The following is a 7,499-nucleotide window of genomic DNA, read 5'->3' as shown; positions in this document are numbered from 1 at the left end:
TGTTCTTGAATTAAACTGTGAATTAAATTCGAATTCTATTCTCGTAGCAACTTAAAATTAGTTAATTAAGTTTATTAAACTTACTTAACTTAGGAAATTCGAGTTGGAAGTCTTTTTGTCGTCATGTGTATGTTCTCCCTACTTTGTAGGAGTCCAATGTGAGTTAATTGTGAGTTGTAAAATAGAGGACTTAGTTTCATGAGTCATTTTAGATAAATTAGTTCTCAAACTTACTGAGAGAACTAATAGTGAGTTAACGGTTTGTGGTGTCACTAATGAAATCCACCAGTGCTACTCTAGTTAACTGAATATTTACTCATCAGAAACTCATGCATGTTGATTCTAAGAAAGACTTAGTTGAGACTAGAGTGCAGGGACAATGTACTATTTGTTTTATATTTTTTTGAGTTGCACTGATAATGCATGCATTCAGGAACTGATATTTGATGGATTGCGCAGTTTTTAGAGGCTTTATTTCCCTTTAAATACAAGCTATACTTCATAGGAATTACAGATTGGAATAGATACTTGGAGAGCTTGTGAATTGGATAAGCTTTGGCCTTGATCTTGCTTATGAGTTGGATATTGAATTTGTTGAGTGTTGGGATTGTTCTAGAGAGAACAAGCATTGTGATTTCATCTTGATTTCCCAGATTAATAAAAAACAGACAGTGGGGTTTTGAGTTGCGGCTTTCCCCGGATATTTATTATGTTATGTGCCTTTGATTCTCTTCCTCTATTGATTATTGTTTGTTCGATGTTTATGGGCTTCCGCTATAAAGAGTGGAAGTATATTCTTGTCTCTTGCTTTAGAAAATTGCATTAGCTTGTGAATCTACATGATTTTCTACATGGTATCGAAGCAAGATTGTTTTTTGGGCCAAGAGTTTTCAGAGCAGATCTAATAATTTATGTGCAAAATTTTCAGAAACAAAACTGTAGATTTGGATTCCTTGGGAAAAGATACCCAAATTAAAAAAAAAATGGTTTAAGCGAACTTCGGATGAGGGAGATATCGTTGATTTAAAATAAACTCTCTAGAGGAGATTTCAAAGTTTTGAGTTTCTGGGTTACAGGTGAAAGTCGAATTTGCATACATACTTCAAGATCGGCAGATGGCGTTCCATGGGTTGAGGCTTGAGTATGCCTTGGAAGGCAGCTCGAATTTCATAGCCTGGAGGGACAGGATGGAGGCTATGCTAGAGGACAATGGCTTGAAAGAATTTGTTGAACAAGCAATTCCTAAGCCAACAGCTATTGATGCACAGAACTTGGTCAAGTGGAAGAAGTGTGTGGCGAAGGCAAGGCAGATAATCCTTGAGGGAGTTCGAGATCATATTGTCTCGAGTCTCCATGGAAAGGAAACCTTGCATGCTATGTGGAAAACATTGACGAACTTGTATTAAAATAGCAGTCAAAGGAAGTTGGCGTTGAAGGATAAACTTCGTAAAATCAAGATGGAGAAAGGCGAGACAATTCCAAATTACTTGACCAAGTTAACTCAATATTGGGATGAACTTGGAAGTGTTGCAATCATGGTTTCCAAGGAGGATATGGTGAGCCTTTCTCTTCTTAGACTCTCAAAGAGTTGGCATAGTTATTAGGACTTTGTCAATGGTTGAGAGAAGCTTCCAAATTGGGAACGACTATGGTCGGATTTGATGCAGGATGAGATCAAGAGAACACCAGAGATGGCTCTTCATCAAACACTGATGATGAAGAGAACCATGCCTTAGCGATTAAGGCAAGGAACGGGAAAGGTAAAATTTTCCACTCAAAATCAGATTCTTATCATGGAGGTAAGAAGGACATGATGAAAGTTAAATGTTTTCATTGTTGCAAGATGGGTCACTTTGCTACAAATTGTCCATTGAAAAAGTCCAAGGAGAAGCCCTCAAGAGGAGCGGTGGGTGAGGCTTTGGCATCCCAATTCGAATTGGACTTTTCCCTCATTGCATGCATGGTGTTTTCAATGATGGGAAGTGCATGGTACTTAAACAGTGGAGCTTCCTTCCACATGACTGGCGACAAAGAGTTATTCAATGAACTCGAGGAGAAAGATCTCAAGATGCATATCGATATGGGTGATGATGGTAAGTATAGTGTTATTGGTGTGGGCACTATTACTTTTCAGAGGGAGCATGTGGCTCCACTCACCTTGAATAATGTTATGCATGTACTTGGATTGACGAAGAACTTGGTATCTGTTGCTATACTTGAGGATAGAGGCTATGATGTGATCTTTTCGAAAGGAAAGGTGTTCCTTCGACACATAGCCATGGGTCAAGTAAAGAAGATAGGGATTCGAGTTCAGAATCTCTATAAGATAGAGGTAGAGGATTGTGCTACTTTGAGTTCAAAAGCGGAAAAGATGTTGAGCCGAGACATCGGCGAGTTGTGGCATAGGTAATTGGGCCACTTGCATCATGGGGCTTTGAAGATATTGTAGCAAATCTCTATCGGTCTTCCCAAAGGTACGCTTGAGCAAGTTGATACATGCAAGGGTTGTACTTTGGGAAAATACACCAAGTCTTCCTTTAGAGATAGAGACAATCGAGCAGAGTCTATTCTAGAGAGAGTCCATTCAGATGTGTGTGAACCATTCTCGACAGCATCCACGGCCAAACACAGGCATTATGTTATATTTATTGATGAGTATTCTCGTAAACGTTGGGTATTTTTTCTGTAGAAAAAGGATCAAACTTTCACAAAGTTTTGTGAGTTCAAAGCATTGGTAGAGAAAGAGTCTGACAAGAAGATTAAAGCTCTACAGAGTGATAACAATGGTGAGTATGTATCCAATGAGTTTAAGAACTTATGTGCATCGAAAGGGATTAAACGAGATTTGACAGCACCCTAAATCCTCAACAGAATGGGGTTTTCGAGAGGAAGAACAAGAGCATAGTAGGGGAAACAAGGGTGATGTTGCATGATCAGGGCCTATCACTACACTTGTGCGCCGAGGCATGCAACACAACAGTTTTTTTCATAACCATAGCCCACATCGGATACTTAAGATGAAGACACCAGAGAAGGCTTATTCTGGTAAGAGGCCACATGTTGGTCACTTCAAGATTTTTGGGTCATCAATTTATTGCCATGTGAACAAAGATGCACGGAAGAAGCTTGAGACACTCACAGAGTTGGGGATGTTTTTGGGGTACACTGATACACCCCACAACTATCGGGTGTACATGCCTACCAGTCGGATGACAGTGGTACGCAGGGATATCAAGTTCGATGAGGAGAAGGCCATGCGAATATCCATTGAGAGGGAGTTTGAGCTACATGCGAATGAGGAGATTTTAGCTCCTAAGGTTGAGGGGCCTCATATTGATGTGGAGAAGACACATGAAAAGGTTCAGAGAGTGGAGACATCCACTTAGGCAAAGTCTTCCAGAGAGGGAAGAAAGTGCACTAGAGAGGCTAATAGATTGTTGGATGGTGCACTAGAGAATGTGGGAGCACCCTCTTCTCAGCGTAGACAAAGGAGGTCACTAGAGAGGTACATTTGATACATGGCACTTATGGGTGCATGTGTTGTGACAGAGCCATCTTCCTTTCAGGAAGAAATGCAATAGCCGGTTTGGGTTGATGCGATGATGTAGGACTATGACTCCACAGTTCGAAACATTGTTTGGGATGTGGTCATGAGACCGGATGACAAGTCGGCTATGAGCTCTTGTTGGCTTTACAAGGTAAAGAAAGCTACAGATGGTAGTGTGGAGAAGCATAAGGCCAGATTTGTGGCCCGAGGTTTTTCACAGGTAGAGGGGATTGCCTATGATGAGACCTTTGCTCCTGTTGCAAGGTACTCGTCAATCAAATCTATTTTGGCACTATCAGCACAGATGGGTTGGAAGATCCATCAGATGGATGTGAAGACTACCTTCCTCAATGACATGATTGAGGAAGAGGTGTACATAGAGCAACCCGAAGGTTTTGAAACCTCGGACCGTGAGTTGCATATGTGCCGACTCAGGAGAGCATTGTATGGGTTGAAGCAAGCATCCCGTGCTTGCTACACTAGGATAGATAGCTACTTCACTGGGTTGGGCTTCACGAAGAGTGAAGCGGATGTGAACCTATATCACATAGTGGTGGAAGGTAATTTGTTGATCATTCTACTTTATGTAGATGATCCCATACTGATAGGTGATGAGAAGCTCATCAAATCTTGCAAGGAGGACCTTGCAAGAGAGTTTGAGATGAAGGACATGGGAGTCATGCATTACTTTCTTCGCATGGAGGTATGGCAGGGAGATGAGGAGTTGTTTATATCTCAAGGCAAGTATGCCAACGAGATACTCAAGAGATTATGCATGGAGAGCATTAAACCCATGGAGACCTTTGCTCCTGTTGCAAGGTACTCGTCAATCAAATCTATTTTGGCACTATTAGCACAAATGGGTTGGAAGATCCATCAGATGGATGTGAAGACTACCTTCCTCAATGGCATGATTGACGAAGAGGTGTAAATAGAGCAACCCGAAGGTTTTGAAACCTCGGACCGTGAGTTGCATGTGTGCCGACTCAGGAGAGCGTTGTATGGGTTGAAGCAAGCATCTCGTGCTTGCTACACTAGGATAGATAGCTACTTCACTGGGTTGGGCTTCACGAAGAGTGAAGCGGATGTGAACCTATATCACATAGTGGTGGAAGATAAGTTGTTGATCATTCTACTTTATGTAGATGATCCCATACTGATAGGTGATGAGAAGCTCATCAAATCTTGCAAGGAGGACCTTGCAAGAGAGTTTGAGATGAAGGACATGGGAGTCATGCATTACTTTCTTCGCATGGAGGTATGGCAGGGAGATGAGGAGTTGTTTATATCTCAAGGCAAGTATGCCAACGAGATACTCAAGAGATTCCGCATGGAGAGCATTAAACTCATGGAGACTCCTCTAGCTAGTAACTGGAGGAAGGGGGATGCTACTTCAGGGGAAGTAGTGGAAGCTATTGCTTATAGACATATTGTGGGTTCACTCATGTACTTGGTGAACACATGGCCGGATATGTGTTATGTAGTTAACCATCTTAGTCAAGCGATGGTTAGGCCTACCAAGATGTATTGGAAGGCAAAAAAACATGTATTGAGATACCTCAGAGGCACTACTTAGTTTGGGTTATGGTACAAACAGACAGAGGGAGTGAAGATTCAAGGCTTCCCCGATGCAGATTGGGTAGGGATTCCATCTGACAAAAAGAGCACATCAGGAGGGATCTTTAGTATCGTGTCAGCGACAATTTCTTGGTACAACAGGAAACATAGATCGGTTGCACTCAGTTCGGCAGAGGTAGAATACATGGCTGCAAGTTAGGTAGCATGTGAGGTTATCTGGATGAGGAAGATCTTGGTTGGTTTGTTTGGTCAGTAGATGGATTCGACAGTTATTTATTGTGGTAATCAAAGTTGTATCAAACTCTATGAAAATCCAGTCTTTCATGATAGGTCCAAGCATATTGATATTCGGTATCATCATCTCAGAGATTGTGTATTGAGGCGGATCATGTTGTTAGATTACATTCCCACATAGGAGCAAGACGCTGGCATATTGACAAAGGCATTTTCAAGATGTAAATTCGAGTTTCACAGAGATAGGATCAAGGTAGTTGATAATCTCTTTTTTGTTGAAAGGGAGTGTTGAGATATGGCAACAAGAAATTCTAGTTTAATTTGTCCTTGAATTAAATTCAAATTCTATTCTTATACCAACTTAAAATTAGTTAATTAAGTTTATTAAACTTACTTAACTTAGAAAATTCGAGTTGGAAGTCTTTCTATCGTCATGTGTATGTTCTCTCTATTTTGTAGGAGTCTAGTGTGAGTTAATTGTGAGCTATAAAATAGAAGACTTAGTTTCATGAGTCAGTTCAGTTAAATTAGTTCTCAAACTAATTGAGAGAACTAATAGTGAGTTAACAGTCAATGGTGTCAATAATGAACTTCACCAATGCTACTCTAGTTAACTGAATATTTACTCATCAGAAACTCATGCATGTCGATTCTAAGAAAGACCCAATTGAGACTAGAGTGCAGGAACAATGTACTATTTGTTTTAGATTTTTCTGAGTTGCACTAATAGTGCATGCATTCAGGAACTGATCCTTGAGGGATTGCACAATTTTTAGAGGTTGTATTTCCCTTTAAATACAAGTTATCCTTCATAGTAATTACACATTGGAATACAGACTTGGAGAACTTGTGAATTGGCTAAGCTTTGGCCTTGAGCTTGCTTATGAGTTGGAGATTGAATTTGTTGAGTGTTGGGATTGTTCTAGAGAGAAAAAGCATTGCAATTTCATTTTGATTTTCCGGATTAATACAAAACAGATAGTGGGGTTTTGAGTTGTGGCTTTCCCCGGATATTTATTGTGTTATGTGCCTTTGATTCTCTTCCTCTATTGATTATTGTTTTCTCGATGTTTATGGGCTTCCATTATAAAGATTAGAAGTATATTCTTGTCTCTTGCTTTAGCAAATTGCATTAGTTTGTGAATCTACAGGATTTTCTACACCACCTCCACCCTTTCTGTCACCAAATGACTTCAATAACAAGTTGATCCAGGGGTTTCACCAGCGAGTAAGGGAGTCCACGGACCTTAAGTCTCCACCCTCAATCAAACATTAGGGATTCCAGAGGCTTCACTTCCACAGACTATTGCTTCTCCCTGACAAAGATGTTCTTCATAGGCATGAAAGAAAGGCTTGATTGCCTTTGGAAGCCATTATAACAGTTTAAGGGTATGGATTTGCCCTTAAATTTTTGTGACAAATTCTCATTCAAATATCTTTGTCAACGTCCAAATTTGGGTTGGTAACATCTCGGCAAACCAAAGATTTAAGTCTCACTAAGTTCAAAAATGGTGAGAAAAAGAAACAACTCACACGTTGACAATGGGTCCACGAGAGCTTCGACCTTGAGTACTCAAACCAAAACTTGGAGATGAGAATGTTGGAACCTAAATCCATCTATCACTACCCCAAGCCAAAGTACAATATTGAGTTGCAAAGAGGAAAAAATTTCTTCCATTTCCCACTAAAATTTCCTCGCCCTTTTCGAGATTGAGAACCCTTTTTTGAAGAATTAAATCCTCTAAATGATCCATAATATGTTTCACAAGTTGGCAACATCTTTGTATGGTTATATTTTTTTTCGATTAATAATATAAATCTTGTGCTTTTTTTCCTATAACATGATATATGAACTTGTATAGTATTGAAGAATATTGGCTTCATCCATAATCCTCTGCACCTATCATAACCTTAAGGTAACAACTACACTATTACACCCACACTATTGCTCACATCTGGTCAACAAAAACGCGATGGACATCTTCCATCTTTCCTGCACTGATCCTCTTGACCTCTGCCTACACTGCTTTCGTGACTTCCTCTTCTCTGTTTGAAATTCCCATTAACTTGAATTACACTACACCAACATTCTGACATGGGTATTTCATCCGCAGTATTTTCTCCTTTTTCGTTGTCTCTA

Source organism: Pinus tabuliformis, chromosome 3_1, assembly GCF_031772625.1.
Source record: "Pinus tabuliformis cultivar Carrire ecotype Pingquan chromosome 3_1, CPIR1, whole genome shotgun sequence".
Taxonomy (NCBI): domain Eukaryota; kingdom Viridiplantae; phylum Streptophyta; class Pinopsida; order Pinales; family Pinaceae; genus Pinus; species Pinus tabuliformis.
The sequence above is the reverse complement of the archived record's forward strand: the minus strand, read 5'-3'. Positions refer to the sequence as shown.